The sequence below is a fragment of the Conger conger genome, chromosome 5 (genome assembly GCF_963514075.1).
Source record: "Conger conger chromosome 5, fConCon1.1, whole genome shotgun sequence".
In the NCBI taxonomy this organism is placed as follows: domain Eukaryota; kingdom Metazoa; phylum Chordata; class Actinopteri; order Anguilliformes; family Congridae; genus Conger; species Conger conger.
The window spans coordinates 39,166,883-39,194,766 of NC_083764.1; the positions used below are offsets into that span (position 1 = coordinate 39,166,883).

Genomic DNA, 27,884 nt, shown 5'->3' on the forward strand with positions numbered 1-27,884 from the left:
CCCTCCCTTCAAATTTGTGTCAGTTCAAGCACGGCAGCCAGAGTACTGAATTAGCTCCTGGTAGGCTTCTTGGGGGCATGGCATGATTCCATCTGTGGAAAAGGTGTACAGTTAACTGTATTTTTTTTATTTATTTTTTTATTTAATACATTTTTTTTTAAACCTGCCCCTACAGCTTTAGAGATAAAATCAAGTGTTAATAATGAAAGGTAAATGTGCTCTCAGGAATTCGGGTGCAGCCGTACATTAATTCTGGTTTTCCGTTGAGACAACAGGACTTGGTTTGATTTTCAGTCAAGCTTTATGGCTGCTGCCTCTTGAGGAGGTGATTGTGTGCTGGGATTTTTTTGGCTCGGACTTCTGCCAGAGGGAGCAAGCTGCAAATATCAGGCCTACTTGCTTTATTCATTATGTCATTGTTCAGGTTCAGTTTCTGTAAAATGGATTGACTTAATTGTGTTAATAGAGTGGAAGAAACATATCAGAGACAAGTGCCATTAAGCTTAATGAAGACGCATTTTCTGCTGAGCTCTGCTGCATGAGTTTGGCGTTTTAGTAACGGAGATAGCCTACTTTCTTCTTTTTATTATGGCCTGCGAGTTGTGCAAGGATACATCTTTCATTTTAGAAGTACCTAGTGTGGTGTACGATATGACTCATCTTTGGAGTCTACACTGTGATATTCCATTTTGTGTTCTGTATGCCATTGACATTGAGGTATGAATGTACTTGGTTTATTATTGATCTTATTGTTTGGTATTTATTCATTCAGATATTATATTATTACTGAATTATTACAAAATTAGTATTAGGCCTTCATATTTAGATTCTACTACTTTCTCGTGATAAATATGATGATTGTGTGGATGTGTTGCATTATATGATGCTGCAACGACAGATTACAACTATCATTTATGCTGTTTTGACAAATTACAAATTGTAATTGTAAAAATAGGCTATGAATAAAAAGTGCAGAAATGTCTGCATAGTGAAACCAAAATATAGCCTATGAAAATACCCTTTAATAAAAGTTGAGAATCTGAACTTCAATCGCATACAAATTGTTTGATTACAATTTTAGAGGCAAATCAAGAAAAAATATTTGTCACGAATATTACGGAACACACTGTGGCCGTCTGTAGCTCAGCTTAAACATCTACAAACTGTAACAAAGATCTAAAAAGATGTTTATTTCCTTGTTCAGTACTTCGATGTTTTTAAGAGAAGTTTTTCTTAAAAATTATCTGTCAATCAGTTCTCCCAAAATTAAAAATGTTTTCTTCAATACGATCAAAGGGGATAATATCAACTACACCAGGTAAACAATCGGTTTTCCCGAATATAGCTGGCTGGTTGACTGCACTACTGCTCGAAATCAGCAATCTCGCAGTGTAAGGCGAGATCGCTATTCATGGGGAACTCCATGCCACAGAATGATACGGACAGCTTGATACGCATGTCCCACGATGCAGAGGATATCACGTTGATGACTTGGGACCAGTATTTCAAATGTTTTTTGGATAGGATTTCAGTAATCGGATAGGATTAAATCTCAAAATTGGCTGTTTGAAAACTAGAAGCTGTGATCCTGAGCTTACAAATTGGCATAATGATTTTGTATCCTATTCTAGGATTCTAATCCTACCCAGAATCGAGGTGAAATGTTGGTTTTGGGTATTTCAAAATTGTAAGGTGAAGATTTGGATTGTTTTCAGGATAATCTTGATCCCACTGAAAGGGTTGATTCAGGATGGATTCAAGGTTGATGTAGGGACATGCGGGACACAGTTGTTTTATCCAGTGATTGCGCATTAATTACCACAAACCCTTCCAAAACTATATCTATTCTAAACAGACAATAAAATGTTTTCAAGAACAACCCACAACAATAAAAGTGGTCTATAGAAAGCCTGAAAAATTGTGAATGCTTTGGGATGTTATTTGAAAATATATTATGTTATCTATTCTAAAATAATCACCTCATGGGTAGGTGCAAAGACAAGAATATTTTAGTTCTTCCTCAGAAAATGTTATGCCAGAATCCAGATTTCTAAAGTCAGAGACACACTATTTTTAACTAAAAAAAAGTATTTTAACTAGGGTTGATTGATCAGTAAGAACATTATGCTCTCAAAACTGTTTTGGGACAGTGTTTGGAAGTTATTTTTTATTTGTTTTTAAATTAAAGTGTCTTGCATTATTTTTATTATTCAGTGGGACATTGGATTTTGAAATTAGAATTACTTTGGACCATGTATTGTGTACTAAAGCAGATGAATAGGACTAATATGCAAATTGAATTACACATTTTCCAACATATTTGGAAAAATGTTTATCTTAATGAGATATTGCATTATTTTGACCTTTAGATTCATACACATATCCATATCCAAAGACTGCAAATCTAAATTCTGTAATTCTGGTCTTGTCCTGAATGATCTTATCTCAAGATTCTTTAAAAAACCGGGACAAATCCTACAGGATTTATTTCATCTGGCATAGCAAAAAAAAGGGATTTCAAAATCCGGATAATTCTAGATTAGATTAAAAGTTTTGAAATACCAGGTCTCTAATCCTATTGCACTTATCACTTCGAGTTCAAGTGCAGTAGGAATATTTTTATGTTCGCACAGTACATTTTTAATAGCAAATGTGACAATATTGGCATACTTTACATCCCTTCTGAGTCTAAGGTTTTATTGATTTTTCTTGTGAACCCAATGCAATGCCTCTGCTATTAATGTCTGGGGGAAGCCATGGAATATAAATATCTTTCAGTCTTGTGGTTCAACAAAATTCACACTTCCATTTTAGGTATTTAGTGGATTCAGCTTATCCAGAGTGACTTACAATTGGTACACCCGGAGAATTATTAATTTCACATGCTTCCTAGTTTTTCTTTTTTGTACTAAATACCTAACTGGTACGCCTTCGAAGGCTGTGAACAACTTAATGTGGTGTTTCACTTTAAATTAACTTGCAGTTGTGAAATGTGCAAAGTGCAGTCTGGTTTTAGTAGTTTTAAAATAGAGCCAGACATTAAAGGACTCTGCTGTTCCTCTTGGCATTAGTGCAAGTTAAGTGTGTGTGTGTGTGTGTGTGTGTGTGTGTAGGCAGACCCTCACTGTATTTGCTTAGTCAGCATTCGTAGTGCCGCAGTGCATGCTTTGCTTCCACTATGAGGGCACTGGCTAAGGTGAAACCTGAGTCCCAGCGCCAGACCAAGACGATAACAAGCTTTTGCTTGCATTATTTTTACTTTTAGGCCTATGCCGCTGACTATTCTTGACTACACGTTTAGTTGTCGGTGAACATGGTGAACTTTGTCCCCTGGGTTGAGACAGGGTTTTGAACTCATTATAAAAAGTAGACTTAAAAGTAAAATAGGTAAGATTTTTGGGTTAAAACATTGTTACAAGACATGATGACTCCCCCTCTGCCTGTGCTTATAGTCCTTAAATTCGGGTCTCAAATATGCAGTTGACGGACTGACACTCTGTACCAAAACATTGTATAGCTGTACGATAATTCAAGCTCATTGATTGAAAATTGGTTCTAATTGCCACAGCCAATGGCGTGGAGGGGTTTCAACCCCAGCGCGATGTGGTTTGAGGGTGCTTGTTGCTGCAATTCCTTGTTGCTCTTGACCGTTAGAAGTACAAAATTACCTATTGTACCTTTAAATCTCCTGACAAGTATTTTCTTTTTTCTTTTTTCTTTTTTTGGAAAGAGTGGCAAAATGTAAAAATGTATGGAGCAGTGTGTCACGGGATTGCTGGCTCTCTGGTTCAGTCTCCCTTTTTGAAGGGGCAGTTGACTGTTCCCAGTATCCGTGGGTGTGGTTTTAACAGTCACTGATTTGACTTTAAACCAAGGCATTCAGTTGCATGCAAATACATTGATGCAAATCAGGGAATGTGGAAACACAGATTATTTTGCACGTTGATAAAGTATTGCCAGTTGCTCTTAAGGCCCGCTATTGTAAAGAAGAGCACGTGCACTCTACAATCAGGACATATTATATCAGTAGACAGAAGGTTCCAGGGAATGTATTCCTTTCGCACACTGAGAATTTGACTATTCTGAATGAGTTCATTTCCATTTTATTGAATGAAATTTTTTTCATAAATTATATAAATAGATCCATGGCAGGGCAATGAAGTAACTGACAAATGTACTGGGCAAATATGCACTATTTTTCTGTGCAATTTTCAATTCTATTCTTTCGGGTGTGTAGAATGGTGTTAAATTGTTGCCACACATTAAGCGGCCAATCCACATCCTAAGAAGGGACTATAGTAACCTCATAGTTCTTGGAGGAGGGATCTGCAGGTCACAAAACAGTCGGTCATTTTTCTTAATCTTATTTTAAAGGATTGTAGATCCTGCCATTTTTTTGTCCAGGACATGACCGATGTATCCATGAAGAACGTCAGGAGAGAAACAAAATGTGGTAATTTATTTGTTCATTCGTACAAATAAATTTGTACGCTCATTTGCCCCCCAGTAAGCTGTCTCCACTAGCTATTCGTTGTTACAATCTGGTTCACGTGCAGCTCATAACACATTTCATCCACATCTTAATTATTAGAAATCATACCGCATTAACTTGCTGCTTGGAAAGTGTGTAGCTTATTTGCATTTTTTATTTATTTTATTTTATCTTATTTTAACTGTTCCTGGCTGTTTCCTGAGGCAAGCACTGATCGGACAGGCTCACAGACCGAGAAGGACCATAATCGATTGGCCGTCGTCTCACAAGATGACAACGGCGGAAAAAACAGGGTTTTTCCAGGGGCAGCGAGACCAGGGCCGGCCCCAAGCGCTCTGCCCCTGGGATTCACGCTAGTAAAGACAGGGTCTGTTATGTCTGCTCGCGTGAAAACGCACAAACGTGATGCAAATTCTCTGTGACAGGTGCTGTTTTGAGAAGGCTTTAGCGCACCGCCGCCCCATCCCCCCCCAAACCCCCATCCGATCTTTGTTTTGTCTCCCGGCTCTGGGTGAGGCGGTCGGACAGGGTCCTCCACTGATTGTGCTAAACTCGTACTCACTCTTCTCAGTTCAAAACCCATCCGTCTCTTCGGTACATGGAATCTAATGAGACAGGCAGAGCGATGGTCTTGTCACATTTCCTGCGCTCTGAGGTCTTCCCAAACCTGCCTGCGTGTAATGAAAAGCAGATCGCGGCTGTAACCTTTCAGATGAAATTAAATAAAGCACCCCCTCGGTGCTAGCCGATTAAAGAGCTGAATGCAGTCCAAAAAAAAAACTAAACAAAATTGTCCGACCAATCACGTGGCGGGATTTTAGGGGGAACCCTAAACTGTAACTTCCCTTTCCAGACGCTCTGGAGATATGGGGGTTGAGACTTGAATTCCAGCCGTGGGTGGAATTCAAGAGGACGAATGAAAAAGCTCACTCGGCCCTTGTAGGGTTAATGAAACGCTGGCCCCGTGTCTGCGCTGTGCAGGCAGGGTGTTGGTGCCATTACGGCTCACATGAGCGGTGGTGTGACACGGCCGTCTGTTTACTGTTGCATCCTCTCTAAAAGCCACTGACCGTATCATCCTTGAGCAGCAGGGAATTAAGCTGTATACGGTGACATAATTTGTTTTACAAAGTCACAAGAACATTTTGTGAAGGTACTAAAAATATAAATTAAGTGTGTTTGTTGTGTGTGAATGTGCATACACATACACATTGGCATATTGGTGAATCAGCTTGGTGTTCTGTTACAGAAACAGGCTTCTAAGATGGTCTGCTTTAGTTTGATTTTCATGGTATATTTTGACCAGCGTCTAACCTTTTTTTTCTTCTTTTCTCCATAGACTGAAGAAGGGTACAGTTTCATACTGTGAGATTGTCAATGAACATCTGAAAACCTGGTCACATGGTAAGTGTCAGCTTTTGCACAGTCTAATTGGAGGACAATCGTAGGAGGCCGAGGAATTTAGGCCGAGGCCTGAAAGCTTCATAATTTCTCAGGGGGCATTAGCATTGTATCGTTAGCATTGTGTGGATCTTTGTGTGGTTCAGAGTTGGAGTCGTGTGCAAATTGGTCAAATTTTTCAGCATTTCAAATGATTGCCTTAAGAGGGTGGCCAATCCAAGATGGCTGACTCCCTAGGATCGCACTTGTAGTTATTGACAGTGTACACCAGTAAATAAGTTTGTAACCTCTGCAATTGGAAGAATATTTTAAGTGTTTTTCAGAAAATAGTAGTGGATAGGTTTAATTAAATCTGCCTCCCCAACCCTGAAACCACTGAAAGGCAATTAGACTTAGACTGAATGAATGGCATGTTGTGCAACAAGGAGAGTCGTTCCTACGAACTGTGCAGGCCTTCTAGGAATGTCCTAAGCACCTTTACAGTGGTTTCCTGTTTTATTTGACGTTTTGCCTCTGCGGCAAGAATGCCCCCGGCTGGGAAAAAAATATTTGCGAGGTTCCAACAGTAGGGGGCAGCTGCGTTGTATTTCAGCCTGTAACAGACAGATCAATCATTTGTAACAAGATTACCCATAATCCATAGTGGTTTAGGGTTTGTTTTTTGCACTACCGACACCAGGTGGCAAAGTGAGCACTCTGCTCCCTTGCCAGCAATTATGTGGAATGTACAAGTATGATATTGTTCTCGTCTGTCCTTGGTAACATTGTTTGTGCATTTGTGTTTCACTTCCTCCACATTTCTCTGTAACTGAGTCATTCTAATGTTTTGCACTGAAGAACTCATAATTAGTCTCTAATTGTCCTAGCCTTGGCTTTGCTGATTATTTCTGTGGGTCCCAGTAATAAAAATAATTTTATTTTTTCTGCTGTGGTTTTTGCTATCATAAGATGATAATAAATATATCATAAGATGATGATAAATCATAAAAAAAACCCCACAAAAAAACCCCTTGAAGAATATAGGAGATGGTAATTACCCGTCGTTATGGATTTTTTTAGCAAGCAGTGATGGATTCATGCATAATTTATATTTCTCCCAGAAACTCATCTAAAGGGAATGCATCACTGAGAAGAATGCCAGCTTTTAGCTAAAGTGTAAAAAACCCAAACACACAAGAGAGACAAATCACAACTGTCGTGAAAATCTCCTCTTCCTGAATGTCATTATTGGTATCTTTTAATTGAGAAAAAATATTTTGCTGCTGTGCTGTAGGTTAACTTTTCATTGACTGTGTGTTTAAGTGATTCAAGCGATTCAAGTGAGTCATCTGTCACTCTAGCCTGCCTAGTACCAGTGAATAACAGTGAAGGAAGCAGGTCAGATCTTGTAATTTAGGCTACCACTAATGCTGTTACTGATCCTGCTAGCAACAAAGACCCAGCTGTGTGTGTGTGTGTGTGTGTGTGTGTTTGTTTTTGTGCGTGTGCTTGTGCTTGTGTGTGCATACATGTCTTGTAAGTACACATCTTACAGTACATGTATTATTCTGTAGAGAGAGAGAGAGAGAGAGAGAGAGAGAGAGGGACTCGGATCCCTGGGCAGTGAATGAAAGTGAATGTCACACACTCTGTCAGCCCAGGTGACCTCCCAGGAGGCAGAAGCGATAAATCACAGACGCTCAATTCACACTGCAGCCAATGCTATCTTATCTGTCACAGCTGCCTTAACTTTAGTGTGAAGGCCTCTAGCCTACATCTGCCACTTTTTGAAACTGAGGCAGGTGTCTTCTTCAAATCTGAAAGTGCATCCTTTTGCTAGCAGGCTTGTCGTCATGTACATTAAGCTGATTTCTCAAGTTCTATTTTCAACCTGAGATTATCTCTAGATCACTTGGAATGGGAAGTTACTGTACAGATTGAACTGTACAGGCTGACATTGCATTGGCTTGGTTCGATCCTGCCCTGGGTGTCAAAGTGTCCCTGAGCAGGACACCTAACCCCCAAAAGTGAGAAGATTCAATTGTACAGGGCTTTGGATAAAGGTGCCATATAAATGTCAATCTTTTACCATTTACCATTGAGAAATTGGTTCATGCATTTAATGGTTTGAATCACCACCACCAAAGTAAAATAAAGGACAAAGCACATTGCACTTGCCTTGAAGGTACAATAGGTATTTTCAGACTAACGGTCACGAGATGAATCGCAGCAACAAACACCTTCAAACCACAACACTGTTTATCCACACACACACACACACACACACACACACACACACACACACACACACACACACACACACACACACCATTGGCTGTGGCAGTTAGAACCAATTTTCAACCAATGAGCTTGAATAATATCGTACAGCTATACAATGTTTTGGTACAGTCTGTCTGTCCGTCAAGGGTATATTTTTAAACCCAAATTTAACTATAAAGGGTGAGTCAACATGTCAGTGAGCCTATTTCAATGATAGGAAGGGATTTACAATGGTCTTGTAACAATGTTTTAACACAAAAATCTTACCTATTGTACCTTTGAATTTGGCCCAGGCCATTGAAAGCTCCAAGGTAATGAGGTAATGGGGATTCGAGCTGGAAAGACAGCTCAAAGAGGTCTAGCATTGTTCTCTTCACATCTTTGCCCTTTCAGTGACTGATGTAAATGGCTCTTGTGCAATGTCACTGGGAGATGTCCTTCGGAAGGAGTATTGTTGAGAATATCATGGGATGCTCACCTTTCAGGCAAAATTCAGTAACAGAATGTCTTCATCCGGTTTTGTGTTTTTGAAGGTATTCATTTTGAATAGTTTTTAAATAACCTTTCATGCTTTCTAACAGAGGTTAGGCAGTTCAGAGGTCTCTGTGAATAATGTATGTAGAGGAATCCTGTAGGCTAACAAAGAACTTGTCATAAATGTGTACCATTGCTGAGATATGTTTGTTTTTTAAATGGAAATAATGAAAAAAAAAAAAAAATGTCAGAGGGATATCTAGTTTTTGATATATGTTCCATTGTATGTCGAATAGAGAAAGGGAAGCTGCCATTCCGTGCAATTGGATATCGTTGCGATTGTAATACAAACCCATTTTTTGGCATGATGTTGTGTCGGCCATTAGGTAGCTGACCTGCTCTCTCAGGGGGCTTCACAATGGTTATGCAACCAGCACTTGTCCTTTTTCTCTCCTAGCATGACGGTCACCTTTCATCAATGCCAGTGCTGAGCCTCCCCGTCTTTCTTCTCTGGCATATCAGCTCCTCTCATCTCCCCCCGGCTCAGACTCGCTGAAAGAGGATGCCTTGTGTTTTGTAACAGCCTTTTTTTTTTCCTAAAGGTGACATGAGCCAGCTCACCTTTTAAAATCTTTTCTCTACCGGGAAGGGTAAAGTGTTTACCGTCTGTACCATAGCAAACATTGTTTGCTTATTTCACAAATTTGGTTTGAGTTTGGTTTAAAGGTAAGGTCAGGTTTTTGTGAAATGCGCTCTTGGAGTTTTTTAGAGTCAAAGGAATTGGCTGCCTGACTGAAGAGGAAGTTTTGTCCTTTTAAAAAGAATTAGTTGGCAAGCCTACATCCTACAGTTTTAAGACCCACGCAAGAAATTTTATGTCCATATACTTCTGTATGCCTATAACTATAAAGCTTTTGTTTCAAGTCTCCAAAGACTTAACATAAGTGTCCTGCTTCAGTTTAAACTAAGCTCTCTACAATGATAAGTGAGAATTTGGGCTGTAAGCCTTATGAATGAACATGGTGTACAGATATTTCTTAGTAGCTAGCTAACATTAATACATTTGACACATTGGTTTAAGTGCTGCATTAGATATGTAAATAATAGTATTGCAGGAAATAAAACGTAAACACGTAGGGGAGAGCAGGGTCTTGGGGCAAAATGTAATCCAAACTCCTTAGGTGGTTGAACATGCAGCATTATCTTTTCTTACCTTCTCTTCCAAGAAATGGCGGGAGATTTAAATCTATAAATCTATAAATATTTTTAGAGATATTGCCAAAAGTAGCCAAAAATATTGCCAAAAGTAGCCAATACAGTAGCCAAAAGTTTCTTTTTGGCTACTGTATCGTATGTGTTTCAAGGAATCCAAATGTATGCAATTGTCAACAAATTGTATAGTTAGCTTAATTGTATGCTAGCTTGCTGAGATTGCTACACAGTCAAAAGTGCAGACCCCCCAGACTGGTTAAACCTAACAGTGTTTCATGTATGCCGCCAATGATAGTACTAGTAGTAGCGGTACTTGCAAGTGGTACTTGCATGCCGCCTATGACAGAATGTAGTTGGCCTATACTAGAGAGTTTTTAATAGACAGGGAGGTCTTTGTTGGAAAAAAATCAACAATTGATTCACCTGTTGATTGATTTGTTCAGCTCATACCTCATATTCGTAAATATAGCCTGCTTAACTCAATTTAACATCAATGAAAAATAGCTTAGCTTGTCTTTATGTAGTGACGTGACATTGACTGATAATAGCTGTTTGGATATTGGATATATTCACTGGGAGCTGGGGAATGAGGTAGGCCTACAGTTTTCCACATAGATTTTCACATATGCAGTTAGGATATGAAAAACAAATAAATGTAATCAATAAATGAACTAGACTGCGCTTGTACCATATGACATTGGATTGTTTTGAATTACCTTACTTTGTGTGAACTTTCAGAACTATTAAGACTGTTACGTCTACCCCTGCCATGTTAAATGCAACGTTTCACTCCTGGTACTTTCGGGCCAGATTGTTAATGAGCAGTATGTCCCAGAAATTTCTTTATGGAATATAATCAGAGAGGCGAGGGATGTAGAGGTTTTATTCAAAATGCAGGCATCCACTCTCTGAAGGTCCAGGAGTCTCCAGGAATTTGTCACCACCTGATACCTGCAAGTGGTCATAAATCTCTTGCAAATCAGCAGTCTGAAGTTTAGAAACTGGGATGGGATGTCTGAAAATGATTAATCCAGCTCTAATAATAGCTTCGTAATTTTGTAAATACGAAAAATGGCAGTTTTTCCCCCGATCTCCTAAAGCTTCTATAAAATCTATGATTTTTGTGTGTGCAATTCAATGTTTTGTATAGTTCCTCCAAACATCATCAGAGCCTTACTGATGGCAAACCGTAATTAAACTTAGTTGCCTACAGTTCATTCGTCAAAGTTTTTAACTATGATTATCTTTAGTTCAATTTTAGAAGTAGGGAGGGCTTAGCATGTTGTTGGAAGCAAATTGTTGCATTTCACAAGTGTGCAAAATGATTTTACAGTATTACATTAATTATCGGGTTTTATTCAAAATTTCTATCACACTCATGGCAGAGTAGCAAAAGCTGAATATGTGAGTTCATACATGAATGGGTGTCAATTGTCTAATTTGTCAAATATCATTGAAATGTGCGCTTTTCTGGCTTCGAATGGAACAAATGATTCTATTGGCACCCTTGTGAATTTCGTCACCGGTAACTGCCACCCCATATTGCATATGCAAATAGACATGAAGTTCTTTGTTTTTGCCTTGCTCTGATGTCCAGATGATGGGTTTAATTTGGGTGAAAGTTGGAGGTCGCTCCATCTGATGCATTACCAGCCATAGGCTTCAAAGAGATCTTTGTCCTTGCGGTCAGGTCAGGGGAAGTCTGACACAGCAGGTGCTGTGGCGGTTGTAAAATGAACCCCTCCCCCCTTCCTTGTAGAAGGAAGAGAGGCCAGTTCCTTTTTGTTGTAGACCCTGTTTTCAAAATAACAATAGAGTAAGAACACTTTTGGGAAAAGGGTTTATTGAAACTTCAAGCTTTTTTTGCTTCTGCCATGACCAGGAGTCCCTGGAAGAAGAGATATTGTATCTCAGTGGAACCTTCCAGGCTAAATAAGGGATATGGATATTCAATCAAGCATAATTTTCATCTGTAGCCCTTGGTCTAATTTGAGCAATACTATGGACAGGTCTAAAAGTCAAAGGAAAAAGCTTTTTTTTTTCTTGTTCATTGTTGTTTTACAGACAGAATAAGTGCTTGAGATGTCTTATTAGTATCTGATTTGAGTTAACAAGGGAGAAGTCCTTCCCAATGAAAGTCCCAGGAGCAGGGCTTACATCTTTTGTGTAATTAAAATGAAGATATAAATACAATCTACGAAATATATTTTTATGATAGAAATTATGCTTTACGGTACAATATGTAGCGATATGTACTGCGATACGCTTGTTTAATGATAATTAGTAGTCATATACTTGTTTATTCATATTATTTCACTGTGGAATTTCTCTTGTATGTATTTACAGTGAGGGATGGAACTCACAAAAATTAAATGATAAAAATAGAGTTGATAAATTATGAAAAAAGAGTAATTGAATTATGTTTGTTTTTCAATTTGAACTGGTTTTAATAAAGATTTATTAAAAACACTCGATTTGATAAAACTGGCTTGATTTGGTAATTATCTTTATTGTTCATCACCACTCCATTTATCATTCAATGTGTTTACTCATGTTGTGAGCTTTTATCGTTTAACATGTGCACTGACCAATGTGTCAATCGAAACTAATACACATAGCTGTCTACGGGAAAATTTTTACATTTGAGAAACATATAGTATATAGCATAGTATATATCTTAAAAATAAAAAAATTATGTCATTCTTCAGTTTCAAGACTAGGCTTGGGCTATATGACCAATATGACAAATATTCATCAAAACTATGCAAGATTAAGAATGCCAGAATTAAGTTCAATACACACAATTATATGCAGTGTACATTGATGCATTTTTCACAATGATGGCTATATTTCTTTTCCTTCTTGAGAGCAATGCTTTTCTATTATTTTTTTAATCACACATTGAATTAGAATCCACATCTTGGAAGCAATACATAGGTTTATTGTGTTACCATCTCATTAGGTGGTGCATTCAGTGTGACCAATCTATTGTATTTCTAACCAGTCCGACTTCAATTGGCATTGATTAATGCAATGAAATTCAGTCCACAGGGTGGGCTGAGAAGCAAGGCTGAGTCACAGTTAGCCCATCTATATACAATGTCCATTTAAGACTGTCAAAGTCAGGCAAACTTTATTCATAAACACACCAATAATTTATTCAGACTTGGTTTCATTGTGAGCCAAACTAAGTCATTTGAGCGTGGTATGCACTATACCGCTTTCTGTTTGTGATCTAATTTCTATGAAGGTAAATGTGACGGAATTTTAATAATGGGTATGCATATTTAATGCACTGCCTGTTTTGACCCTGTGATGTGCCTATTTGATAACAGCACATCTAGGTGCGAAGAGGTAGTGATCAATGGCAAGGAACATACTCTCTTGTAGTGAGGCAGCAAAACTCCTTTTTAATGGCAAAACAGCAGGTACCTGTGTATCTGTGCCACTGAAACACTTACCAGAGTTTTTAGCACAGCAGGGAAAGTTTTCGTTCCTTTACAGTCACACATTAAGCTGTAGAAAGTGGTTTAGACTATTTATGGAAACCTTTAGTTATGCGCAAGTGAGAAATGTGTGGCAGAAGTGAGAAGCGTGTGTGTGTGGGTGTGTGCGTGTGTTCGGGGTAGATTCAAACCTGAATGCCCTTTTCTAACATGCACAGATGATGTATTGTGTAGCCTACAGGTTTTTCTTTCCCCCAGAATTTGACTGATAGTAGGCAAATCTGAAAACTTTTTCTTTGTGGTAAATCATGAAAATTCCCATGTTAGCCAAGAATGAGTGGTAGCAAGGTAGCAAGAACACAATACCGTTTCTTTCTTAGTTAGCAGTGGACTCTGAACTAGGGATGTGGCAAATCATCAGTGCTGATAAATAGCTACCATCCAATTTTGAAAACTGTTTACCATGTAACCGATACTGCTTATGACTGCTAATCGCCAAATTACGGATTTACACTTACATTGACATCGTGCTCACAGATGACCAGCATTCTGTAGTTCATGCCGCTTAGGCTATGTGCAGGCCTAAAATACATAGGTTAAAGTTATAATTCTTCGTGTTCTCGTCCCTCTTCCCTATGGATTCTGCCCGGCAGACTTGATTGGCATGATATGTGCCCAATCTGCTGCTATTGAAAACTTTGTTACAGACAGGGTTGTGGACTCAAAATTCTGTGGTCACATTCAGGCCCAATATTTACGTGATATACAGTAACATGATAACACCGTATCGTGGTGGCTACACAATAAATCAAGTCTATTTTAGGCAGGGAATCCGACTGAAACGGTGTAAATATAAAAATGAGATTTTGTACAGATACGTTTGGGACAAATGGCTTTCCAGGTGTTTCTGATTAGTCGGGTATGATCATTTCTTCCTTAGTGCAGGTATAAGAATGCTTTCAGTATCTCATCTTGATTCTGGGATTTGGTTGCCTTTGGAGTCGGTTATTGCCATTTGTCAACATGAGGATCAGTGCTGTACCAATAAAAGTCCAGGAAGACATTGTGAAGCTGAGAAATAAGAGGGGAAAACAGTCAGAGATATAGGCCCGACCCTTAGGCTTCCCAAAATAAACTATTTGGAACCTCACGAAGAGGAATGTGAGGCCTGGTGAGCACAGTAATCGCAATAATGAAGAGAAGCCCCCAGACACCTGTCTTACAGATGAAAAAGACTCTTCAGGAGGCAAGCATGGATGTGCCAGTCACTACTGTCCACAGAAGGACATTACTACAGGGGTTAAAAGAGCCTGGAGAGTTCTGGAAAAAAATGACAAATGAGACCAAGATTCACTTGTATCAGAGTGATTGCAAGAGCAAAGTATAGAGCCCCCCCCCCCCCCCCCCCACCTCATCTGAGAAACATGGTGGTGGGAATGTTATGGATTTGGCATGTTTGACTGCTACAGGTACTCAAGGCTCATTTGTCTTCATTGATGGTGCCAGCAGAATGCATTGATAGCAGCAGAATGAATTCTGAAGTGTGCAGAAGCATCATACCTGCTCAAGTTCAAGTAAACACATTGGATGGCGAGTCATTCTAGAAATACATGAAAGCTAGAAATGAGATAACTAGAAAGATAATGATCTCTAACTTATTGCTAAAGCAACAAAAAGTTGAAGAAGCTTCAGAGCTAAAAATGTGATATGCTCAAGGGAGAACCTAAGGCAGTTAGCCCCAAAAACTAGCAGAAACTGAAGATGGGTACAGAACAGGAGATTAGCGCTAAACCTGACTACTGCAATTTACATAACATTAATATGCCCCAAATAATATAGTGCACTGAAATGGCTCTGCACAAAATGCACAAAAATACCTAAAAGCTGAGTATTCTGTCTAGTTTTACTTAAGTATATGGTGCAATATCCCTCTACTTTATAGTCAAAGACTAGTGCTGGCAAGGTAGAGTTCTCATTTCTCATCCACGCAGATGCAAGATTTTGGTCAGGAAAGAATTTCCAATCGCCCCGGACATCCGGGCCAGAAATGTCTTGGCCAACTTCAAGAATAAGGTGGAAGAAAACAAATCAGTACATAGAAATCTGAGTCAATGTGTTTAATTCTGTCCAAAACGGATACTAGCAATGATACCCACCAAGCAGGTGCAGTCTCACAAAAGCCTTCTTAGATCGGGTAGGAGAGACTCCGTTTGTGAAAGAAGTGGCTGGAGTCCCAGGAGCCGATTTACATACCGCACAAAACAAGAGGCCACTGAGGCTAGCTGTACCCTTGGGATGTTTTTCAGCCAGTTCACTTCGCTTTTACCGTTTTTGTGCCAATGTACAGTTGAGCATATGATGAGTACAGTGCACTGACTGAGATGATATGAATGCCCTCAATTTTGGATTGAGTATGATATAACAACAATGGCCTCTTGTCCCAAAAACATGTCTCTTTCCGTTTGTTCATCTGAAATATTGAAATTAAGATATGCTTTTGGATTGTCAATACCGTCAATTCCAAACTGGCATTGATGGTCTCTGAAAAGATGCATCAGGGCATCACATTAATTGGGACGTCTGTCCTTTTAGCTAACACTTTTGGACGTTTGTCCTTTTAGCATTTATTTTACAGCATTCTAGTAAGTTGCTGAAGTTATAAAAACACTATTTGGTAATGTTATTGTTCTAAATGCATCACAGTCCCTCATTGACAGTCTCAACAGTCTTGTGAATCTTAATAGGTTCTAACTTTCTGGAATCTGAACTCGGAATAATGATTTTTTTCCTCTCTCTCTCTTTCTCTATTTGGTCTTTGCAGGTGCTCAGACTCTGGGGCAGTACTCTTGTAAAACCTTTTTGTTGTGGAAACCTCAGAGTTAATACTGTGGTAAGTCTTACTACGTTTCAAAAAATTGTCGACGAAGTAATAGACACGTAGAAGTAAATGAATAAATTATTCTTTCAGGTCTTATTCTTCTATTCTTTTTTTTATATATTTTGGACAAATATTGCTCAAAGTACCTGTTTTAAGACAGGTTTTAAGCTTGAACATGTTAAGCAAATTCCCTGCTTCAGGAAATCTGTTTTGGTAGATGAGGAGTGTTAGTAGCTAAGGAATATGTTCAGGGTATAGACCATGTAATTCTTTGTAGGTAGTTTTTCAAATCTTACATTTTTGTGAAAAGCGATTTCTCAAAGGAACAATATCCAGTTTAAGCCGATCGGAGAGATGTAACACGTTTCCTCTTTGTTTTATTTGAGTCTTCAAAGAAAATATTAGGATTGTTCAGAATACGATATTCAAATTTCTTCAGTAATATTTGTTTTCGGAAGCCTATCAATATAGCTACAATCGTGAGGAAAAAATAGTTTGTTAACTTGTTGACAGCTATATCAAGACTGAATAAACAGAATTGACTCAATCGAGACGCATTGTGGAGCTATGCACCAAATATCTTAAAATATTAAAATATTCACTTAAAATAGCTATTTTTCAGATTTCAAACCTGCTTGAGTAACTATTTGCCACATCAGGGATTGCATTTATCGTCATTAACCTTTATTTAACCAGATAGTCTCATTGAGATCCGGAATCTCTTTTTCAAGAGAGACCTGACCAAGCTAGCAGCTGACAGTGTCAGTATAAAACAATAGGATACATATAACACATAAAACGTACAGTAAAAAAAACATGAATAAAAAATGACAAAATAAATGTACTTGTATATATTCATGCAAAGAGTGCTTCATTATTCAGTCATTATGTATGTGTGAGAAGGGCAAAAGGGCAAGTCTCCGATGTCATTCTGAGGGCCAAACATCAGCCTGCTAACGAGGAGACGTGTTCTTCCCTGATGGGCTCTGACTGCTGGGGATTAAAACAAATTTATTATTGATCCCTCTGTCAGAGCGTTGGCCAGCAAGGCCTCATTACTTCCCATCCAGTCGCCACCCCCGTTTGTCACATACAGTTTTTAACCTTCAGCTCACTGCTTACCAAAATCTGTAACGGCTAATGTCTGATGACATCAAATCTATAGCCATGCCGTGGTCTGCTGATTCCTTCCAGGGCGTCAAGTTTTGTTTGATAGCCCTCTTTGTAATTTTTTGCAACAAATCTTTGTCCAGGTACGGTTGACGCGTGCCGTGTTTGTATTTTCCTTTTCGGAGTGCTTTTCCGCTTGTTTTGGGTAAAGAGCTTTTGTTTTGTGGTGGTGCGTTTCATTTGCGCTGACCCAGTAGGCGTAGTATTGAGCTGAAGCAGTCAAAAGAACTATAACTATTTATACAATTAAAGACTAATTGAAGAGCTTGTTGTGGAAAGTGTGTAAGTGTCTAAACCAGGGGTGTCAGAAAAGGGATGATGGGGTTGCATGTTTTCCAAAAAAATTTAATCACCTGATTATTTAATCAACCTACCATTGACTGAATTATACCTTTAGGGAGAAAACAAATGAAAATAGTTTTAGTTTTAGTCTTAGGGCTGATGAAGGTTCATTGCTGTAGCATTGCTGCATGTGTTTGTGTTGACATCAACATAAAATTATTTATGTAGCCTTTTTAACATTATAATTGTTTTCCATTGCATCAATCAATACTCTCTGCCAACCCACCCTGTATAAATTAATGATCACAGGCATTGAGTTTCTGGCCACTGTGGCCACAGGCATGGTCCAGATTCAAAACCTGCCTGAGGAGCCTGCCTGAGTAGCCTGCCCGCAGATTAGAACAGCAGCTCAGCAGAACGAGCAATCCAGCGACTCCTGTGTTTATCCATTTTAACCCAGCTTGATAGTGCCGCGATACTAGCTTAGCATTTCGCAGACACGCACAGAAGGGCACAGCTCAGACGTGGAAACAGGGGGGGACATGCTTCACGTCATGAGAGGAGATGAGAGGAGAACAAAGCCACCCACGGCTATGATACATGCCGCATCCTGCATACATACTGCCCAGGCACCACGACACATAAAGGCAGGGGCCACGGTGCAGTGCAAGCTCACGAATACTGGACAATCCCAATGCTTTCTCATTCGCCAGCCCTCACCACAAGGGACCAATTGCAGACTCTGCTCAGTGACATTTACAAACCCTCACTCCCTCCTGAGGCCCTTCTGGTTTTGTTCCTCGTTCTGTCAAAGTGCCATTCCCTACACTGACATTGTATAATTGGGTCATTCAGAGGATTAATAAGTGAGACAGATATCAGATGTGCTGCACGTTATGGTGCGTATGTGTGTGTGCATGTATCTAGGGTTTGTCCTTGCACGTGGCCTGGCGTTCACCTCATTTGAATTTGAGATCAGAAACACAATTCAAAGAACAGGTCAATATTTGAGTCTTTGTATTGGAAAGTGGCCAGTGTTTTGCTCATTAATGCACCTACTACCTTTTAAAATTTGTGTTAAACATTTTAAAATACACGTGCATTTTAGGCTGCATAGTGTATCATTCATTAAACTGGATGACTCTTAGGAGTTTATTTAATTTACTGACACATTGCTCAGGGACAAAAGAGTTTAATTTGCCAAAATATTCTCCACCTCATTGCACAACAGCGACCCCTCTGGACGATTGGGTGCCTGCGGGCTGTTGGCTCAATCGGCTAGAGATTACCAGTAAAACAACCAGTATCTGGCTGCAGTAATGTCAGTGTACGCTAGTCTGTGCCATCCCCATAAGAAAAGGATGCTGCAGCTGTGGAAAAGGCTTACTGTTGCTATGGGGCGTTCCAAACCACAGGAAAAACCAACACTGTTTACGCCAGGCATGGCGCCACCCTATAACATTTTGAGTCTGGGCTCTGGCCCAGTTATTTTCCTATTGGCCCAGTTTTTTTTTTACCTTGAAAAACATAAAAACATACGCTCTGTGAAAACATAAGATGTGAGTCATGTATTTAAAATTCGTAACTAATTAGTATTCACCAAAAAAACGACAGCAAAAAACATATTGACCAAACAAAAGCTGCTGGATCATTTGAATTTGCCAATTGCTGCTCACTCCTGCAGTGTGCACATTTTTCTGATCTTATTAATGATTTTGGTCAATTGTAGTCCGCACACGCAATGGCTAAACAAATGTTTTTTCTTAAATTGATACATGATCCACCAGCTGAAGCATTTGATTTGGATTAGCCGCAGGTAGGCTTCTAATAACATTGCTATCTCCTATAGTTTGCTAGGTGGAGATAACATTTGCCAGCAAATTAGTTAGCAGGTAGCCTTGCAGCAAGCTTGCAAAGGCAATGTTAGCTAGTTCTGTCCGCTATCTAACAAAGATTGCTAGATAGGTTGCTAAACTGGCAGCTCTGTTGAAGGCATAGTTGAGTAGTAATACTGGTTCAGTTAAACTTAATAAGCTATATTTCTTGCCTTGGAATTCTTCTACTTCTAAGTAATGGGTGAGTCACAATACAAATTATTTACTGGCTCACAGCCAATCTTGCTCTTTTTCAACTGATTTGTACTGTGACAGTAGATCATGCAGGTCTGGTTAATAATATGCTCCTTTTCGGATTTACCTTGGCGTGGTGTCAGTAGCCTAGCACGATGACCAATCACACGTGGCTACTGGGCTGTGCCGATGTCTTTTGTGTATCGGGTTATTTGGCCAGCTGATTGAGCTTGGTCTCAAGCGGTGACTGTGTAGAGCAGTGAAATCAGAGAGAAATGTGCTCTTAAATCACGGCATTTATTGGACTGCAGTGGGTGTGTGGCAACTTGGGCTATTCAAAATTGAATACAGAATTGTTCTCGAGGACAATTTCCTGGTCTGTTTGCCTTCGGAGATCTGTGAAATGGGTTAGCATTCGGTTAGGCACATACCTAGCCAGAACCTACAGCACACTGAGGGAATAAACAAAACTTGCCTTTCCTCCAGACCCCACTACTGTCGCTACTGGCTCATTTTGAAGTGAAACCGGCTCTATACTGTATTTTAACATTCGATCGTGACAGGTAATTAATGGTGGTTTTTCAAAATGTATATTAAATGGGCCCACCAAAAAAATCGCAGGCTTATAAATATTGAAATTCTGGTGCTGATACTGCCTTCCCATCCAAAAAACTGAGAGACATCTTGAGTGATGCAGGGTGAAATCAGTGAAGGGAGTCTTCTGGAGCTAAAGACTGCGAGGCATAAATCAAACCAGCGATCATTAGTCTAATCTTATCTGATCTCTCTCTCTCTCCCTTGGCCCATTCACTTCCTGTAGAATTTTATTTTAACAGCACACACATTAAGTCTTTTTTAATTACAGTGCATACCGTATGACTGAACAGTCTGAATGTTTAGTGTACAGTATAGGTTAATTGTTAGTGTGCATGTGTGCAAGTACTGTATTTCTTGGATTGTCTTTGTATCTAATAATGCAAGAAAGGCATTACATTTTGTGTTGCTACATTATATGCCACATAAAGAATATTGTTTGCATGTACCATGTGTTGTGTTGTCAAGTAGAAGCCATTAAAATCCAGCAGTTTGTCAATAGAAAAACCTGGGAATTGATTGTCCTACGCTGCCAGGCAGGTCGTTTTGGGATAAGGGCCCCCACATAGCAGTTCATTGCCTGTAAAATGCGAACACTGCTATTAACAGACACATGGTACCAGGATTGCTTTTGCCTCGACTTCTGCTGATGGGAGGAAATGACAGGGTTTGGACTGGGGGTACCAGGCATTTTGATTTGTAGCACGCAAGATCTACATTGGGTGAGCACTTTAGAGTGACTTCTTTTTTTTAGACTTAATGGTCTCTGCTACTGTAGCCTATCCACTTAGAAGTTTGACACATTGTGTGCTCTGAGACGCTCTTCTGCATACCGCTGTTGTAATGCGTGGTTATTTGCGTTATTGTCACCTTCCTGTCCGCTTTGACCAGTCTGGCCCTTTTCCACTGACACCTCTCATTAACAAGGCGTTTCCGCCTGCAGAACTGCTGCTCACTGGATGCAAACTCTAGAGACTGTTGTGCTTGGAAATACCAGGAGATCAGCAGTTTCTGAGATAATCAAACCACCCTGTCTGGCACCAACAATCATTCTATCACTTAGATCACATTTCTTCCCCATTCTGACATTTGGTCTAAAAAACATCTGAACCTCTTGACCACATCTGCATGCTTTGATGCATTTAGTTGCTGCCACATGATTGACTGCTTAAATATTTGCAATAACAAATACAGGTCTCCCTAATAAAGTGATCACAGAGAGTATAAACATGCTATTATAGATGTGACAAACTTCTCAGTGCGGTTTTTTTTGGACTGCTTTTAAAATTGACTGAAGGCTTAATGGGAACATGAACAGGCGACTTCTATGCAGTATTGATACATCATGGTGTATAGCACTCTGAAATGAATTTACTCTCAGTCAGCACTGAATCAAAGGATCCATTCTCTGGTGCCATTAATTTTCAGTTGAGTGCCTCTTATTTAAAAATCCATTTTGTTCGGTCTGGATTTTATTTGGAGTATGGTCCGCTAAAAAGCCACCATTAGAAAAGCTGTCTCTTACATTTATTTTGAATCGTCTTTTCACAAGAAGCACCGCACAAAGAAGCATATTGTGCATCAGGCCTGTTCATTTTTTGTTTTCACAGAAAGTGGCAGGCTTCATTTTTGAGGGTTCTCTAATGTGGACTTGAGGCTCATGATAGAATCCAGCAGTATGAATTTCATCTTTGGTGGGTCTATGAGCAAATACGCCTGGCCCTGTGTAAACATTTAGTTGGATGTGCCAAGCTCCCCATAACCTGGGAAATGTGGAATTAATGTCACAGTGTACAAAGACATTTGGGTCAGCGACGTGACACTTAAACATTGTGTCCAAGTTCATTATTTTGTTCAAAAAAGAACAATTATGACATAAGTATTGTTATGTAACTGTCCTCATTTATTGAATCGCAAAAGTGTTTGTGGCAACACATTATAAATTCATGGACTTTTACCATTTTAAGTGCTGTTTAACTGTCCCAAGATGGAAACGAATAACAAAAGTGTTACTGTTCAGTATATTTTTTTGTGGATTGGTAGTATAGGAGCCAATTTTTTAGTTTGAGACCTCAAACACCTCACACATTTGTGCTACTTTTGAGAGGTAAAATAATCATCAGTTTTCCCAACCATAAAAGCCTCCCCTTCTCAATCTCCTATTAATAATTAATGCAGCTGGTTCCTTGATTATTTGCAGTGGGCTCCAGAATTATTGGCGCCTTTGATAAATATGCACAAAAATGTTGTAAAGAAAATAATAATGCAGTTATTGACAAAAGCTTTATTTTATAACGTGTGACGTACTGCACTTTCTTAACGATTCAGTGGAATCAATCAAGATGTCTCTCAGTTGGAAACTGAGATGGCCATTTCAGAACATGGTTGTTGTTTTAACTAAACCATATCTGTATGGATTTTATATATATGCATTGTCCTGCTGGACAATCTACCTATGACCAAGACTCAGCTTCCTAGCAGAGGCAACCAGATTTTCTGGCAAGATTTCCTAGTGCTTTGTAGAATTCATTGTGCCCTTCATTTTAAATCTTGCCACTGGCAGCAAAACATCAATGACCCACCACCATATTTGGCAATAGGTATGAGGTGCTTCTCCTTGCATTCCATTTTGCCACCAAGCTTTTTGACTGTGTGTATGGCCAAAATGTTCCATTTTGGTCTCATCTGACCATAGCACTATTGTCCAGTCATAATTCCTATGAGGTTTGGCAAACTGAAGATGCTTTATTTTGAACTCCCTTCCATGTCCTTTACCTTGCTACTGACCCATAAGTCTCCTGAAACACAATAGCCTTTTTGAGCATAATGTGATGAAACCTTATATTAAAAAAACAGGTTGCTATGAGCTGGGTGACTTTTACATCATTTACATGCAAAGTTATTCTCTGAGATGAAAGTTTGATGGGCTTAGCAACTGTAACTAAGGCCTATGGGGGGGGGGTGCTTGGCAATGAGTCAGGTAGAGGTAGCGCTTCATCTCAAAAGACAAGGAAATCCACTTAGAACTAAAACTCATTGATTTCTGGCCAACCTAATCAGATTCAAACATTTTCAAAAACTGTAATTTCAAGAGCATCTTCGGATAGGGCTAGGTGCAATAATAAGGTGCACAGCCTGCAGTGCCATTTAGTGAATTTGGCGGTGGCCTCAGGGTGATTTCTGAAGTGCTTTCTGCCCAGTCGATGCATTGTAATTTATTTGCGAGTGCGTGTACTCTATGTATGGATGTTCTTTTTCTAAAATGCAGAAGTGGACTGGAATTATTTCACACGGTGTGATTCAGTCCAGATGGCGCTGCTACAGCGGATTATTTATGCATTCAGAAACAGAGATAAAAGCAGCAGGCTGCAATGTTCCCATTAAAACCAATTCAGTATTCACCCCCTAAGATAACAGCGCTCTTAAGACCAAAGACAAAGAGACCTGTGCACGCTCCTGTTAAAGTCACGTTTCACTACTTCCCTTAAATCAGATTCTATCGTCAATGACTTTTCAGCATTATTTCTGTCACTGAGATGTTTGTTGATTGGGTTCCATTAGCTTTCCAATCAGTACTAGGGGGAGGGGGGGGGGTTACTGTGCATCACTACACATTAATTTAAAAACCTTCCTGCCCGGACGCTAAGCAACACAGCTCTCATTGTGTTGTCTACAGGAGCCGTAAACCCACATGATTAAGACAGCATCTGTTGTAGAGCGCCGACTTGCTTTTCCAAGAGCATTCCGAAAAGGCTTTCCTGTCCTTTAAGGAATTAGGATGGATACAGTCTCCAGGTGGAGGTGAAATTGATGGGCGGCCATCTTGTATTCCGCTGGATTTAGAGGCTGCTGATTTGTGTCCCAGGATTCCTGTGAGAACCTAAATTTATTTTTCAGAGTTCCTTCAACAAATATCCAGCGGAATAAATTGCCAAAAAAATAGCTTGAAGGGATGCTGGATAAGTGCATCTGCTTAGCATACATAACTAAATAAAATAAAAAATACAATGCTTTAAATAAGCAAATGGTAGCTGTTGCTCTGTAGCCTACATAGCATTTGCTCGAAGGACACAAACATCTAAGTATTTTCAGGGAATCACAGATGCCCATCTTAGAAGACCTACTGGTATGCGCTATTTCAGTGCCTGTGATGCATCCATTTAAGATATATCGCTGTTATTTCTGATAAATCACACCATGGTGCTGTTTATACACAGTTTGGATCAGAAGTTAGAGGAGATTTTGTGACTGAGGTAAAAGCTTCTAACTTTGTAAGGGCAGGGAACCATGCATCTGGCTCTCTGCAGGAATGTTCCTTGCCATGTATGGAAGGTCTCATCAGCTCCAAGCCATCGCTGAGTTTGTATAAGGGACTTCATATCCTGATAGTAGCTGTGTTTCGCTTTCAGGAGCGTTCACACAGCCTTCACGCACATTAACTTCTGCCTCACTCGAAACAAGTTCCCGAAAGTGGCTTTCTGATCCATGATCTAAGCCTTGAGTAAAATGGCTGTTTCCTAGAAGTCCCTATAATTATTTCCAGTTTTAAAGGGTGGGGATCTGTTGGCCCACTGAGAGCCAGTGGGGGATTTGAAAATGAACCCAGAGAGGGAGGGGGGAGGCACACTCTCCTGCTGCCGAAATGTTCCCTCTGTCGTGATTTTCGCATCAATGCATGCAGGCTCAAAATAGGTTGAGCAAGGTTATGCATTAATTATACTCTGCAGGTACATCACAACACAGATAATTCACGTTTAGGATACCACTTTCAACAGAGATAAAAAAACACGTTCTTGTGTTACTTTTGGATATTCTTTAGTATTCAACCAGATTTTAGCTTTGATAACCCTTCTCAATGCATTTAACTGTGAGGTGTAAAATGGATTTTTTAAATCCAATGCGATGGCTAGGCCCAAGGCTAAGCACTGTGAAAAGCCTTCCCCTTGTCACCAACTTATGTTCAAACGTCCTTTTTTCTCCTTTGGGAATTAGACAAATAAGCTTTGTCTGCCTGTCACAGCGCAACAGAAAAGTGTCGTTTGCTCACACGCTAGTGGCTAACGCACACACTCGACAGCAATTCCTGTCATTTTAGCCTCCTGCCCTAAATATTTATCACGTACGACCGAGCCAACTAAGAAACGAGCAGAGGCGAAATGGCATGTCCTCCCCTTCATCTTAAACACCCGATTCACAGCAGGTCCCTTGGGAGTACCCCTTAGGTTTAAATTAAAAAACGGTCGTCTGTCGATGCTCTGCACTTGCTGTAAAATGGCTCTTGAGCTGAGACGAGGCAAGCGGTGCTGTGTGGGGTGTTACGCAATCACAGGTTTGTTTCACTGAAGATCAGTGCATCCGGTATGACATCTATTTTTGCAGCACCTTGTCAGTAGTGTTTGTTCTCCCCAGAGGATTTGCAGTGCGCAGTAAACCGGCTGATACCATGCTGGCTGATTAAAGGAGCTTGTGTTGTGTGGTGTATATGTGTGTGTTGTGTGTGTGTTTGTGTGTGTGTGTGTAGAGGTTTTGCAGTGCTGATACCATGCTGGCTGATTAAAGGTGGAGCTCGTGTTTGTGTGTTTGTGTGTTTGTGTGTGTGTGTGTGTGTGTGTGTGTGTGTGTGTAGAGGTTTGGCAATGCACTTTGCAGTAAACCGGATGATACCACATTGGCTGATTAAAGGTGTAGCTCGTGTTGTGTGTGTTGTGTGGTGTGTGTTGTGTGTGTGTGTGCGTGTGTATGTAGAGGTTTGGCACTGCGCAGTAAACTGGATGATACCACATTGGCTGATTAAAGTTGTAGCTCGTGTTGTGTGTGTGTGTGTGTGTGTGTGTGTGTGTGTGTAGAGGTTTTGCAGTGTGCTGCGCATTAAACCTGATGATACCACCTTCTAATAAATAAATGTAAAAAAAAAAAAACAACTGGTTTTGTTTGAATTCTATGTGTAGTTAAATTGGCTACATGCTTTTGATGAAGTCTGAGGGATTTATTGGCTACCAAACATTACAACATGTCTGGTAGCTCATTAACGTCTCTATAGATTTGTTCTGGAAGCAGTTGACACGTATATAAAATTCTGGTCCCTTGATTCTCTGTAGACTACTTTGCTTTTTTTTTTTTAGATGAAGGGCACACACCTCATAATTATCACCAGTATATTCCATGGGTAATTTGGAAATGGAAGTCCATTTACATTTTTAATTAGTCACGGCTCAGAATGCTTTTTCACAATACTTGGTGAAATGTATGTCACGCTGATGAGAAGTGGCTTGTTTTGCTGCCATGGTTGTGCTCTCAAAATAGAAGCAACCATCAACACTGACTAATAAAAACGAAACAGAAATGAGATTGGCTCTCACTGTGGATATCAGCACCTGGGATGCTACGAACAGAGTTATCACAAGGCAGCCTGTTTATACGCCGCCCGATGACGAGCACAATCCCAGCGAAAACGTTCTCACAATGTTGCCGCAACGTATCGGCTACGTTCTAACATTGACAAAACGTCCACGTAACGTTGTGAGTACATTTTTTTGGTTTTAGCGGGCATGGGCCGCAAGGGTGGAAAAGGGGGAAGAGAATGCATTTGTCACACCGTGTTGTGCCAAGGGGGGTGGGGACAATACATCAAAGATGGAATTTTGAACTTGGGCTGAAAACTATGATTCCCAGAATCATTTCTCTATGTCCCGTGGACGGGGTAATTACTCCTGCCCTTTGAGAGCCACAGGGTGGCTGGCTTTTCATTTTAAACCTTAACATCAGCAGCCAGTTCAGACCCTAGAGCCCAGGTGAGTTCAGTTAACGGAGTGAACCACTGCTTTCCTCAGTGGATAAACTGCTGCAGCAACTGCCGCCAGAGTAAATGCCTACATTCGATGCGGCCTCCTTATTTTTCGGCTTCCAACGTGTAATTGAAGACGTAATCGTTTTGGATTCGAATACTTTTCTGTGCCCGTCTGATCTTGCCTGGTGCAATTGAGCCAACCAACAGGACCAGGAGGCGGGGTTTGTACTTTTTGAGAATATTTCATAGGTTCCAACACACCACACAACCTCAGAAAAGCGTAGAAAAATATTTGAATCCAAAACAATTCAACAGCAGGTCTGGTACAATTTAAAACGGCTTTTGGTGAGTCCCGTACGTTTAGCTACCCATCAGCATCACCCCGGCGTAAACCGACCTCTTCTAGCGGAAACCGTTTTGGAAAACTTGGGACGCACGTTCGCTGGGCTCCCCCGTAAACGCGCAGACTTCAACTGTACACTCGCCCCCTTTTCAAAGCTGCGCGTGGCCCGTCGTGTTTTAGTGCTTTTTCCGCGTAGCCGCGCTGCGGTTATGCAATGTTTTGACAGGGGTGGAAAAAGCGCTCCACAGTGGCGCATTGTGTTGCCTTCCAGCTGCACACGCTTTACTGGGCAGCTTTACGGCGCGGGCCCAAACCAGCACAGCGAGGTTGGCAGAGGGAGCCTGGGTGGGATGGGGCTTTAAGGGCAAATTAAAGGCTGTGCGGTTTGGGTTATGCCGGGGAGCAGGCAGCAGGGTTGGTAAAGAATTTTTTTTTTTGTCTCGTAGGGCTGGTCTGCCTTTCTGGGCCGAAATCTCC

General features: G+C 40.2%; 1 protein-coding gene across 2 annotated transcripts in view; it reads left to right on the forward strand.

Moving 5' to 3' along the window:
• Positions 1 to 27,884, forward strand: part of LOC133129421 (F-box-like/WD repeat-containing protein TBL1XR1) — a 69,452-nt gene that overhangs the window by 26,432 nt on the left and 15,136 nt on the right. Inside the window, exons 2-3 of one of the 2 annotated variants that reach the window (XM_061243504.1) lie at positions 5,832 to 5,896; positions 16,106 to 16,174. The gene's annotated coding sequence lies outside the window, so the exon portion shown is untranslated. The remainder of the gene's footprint in view (positions 1 to 5,831; positions 5,897 to 16,105; positions 16,175 to 27,884) is intronic. The other variant, XM_061243505.1, reaches the window with a different exon arrangement.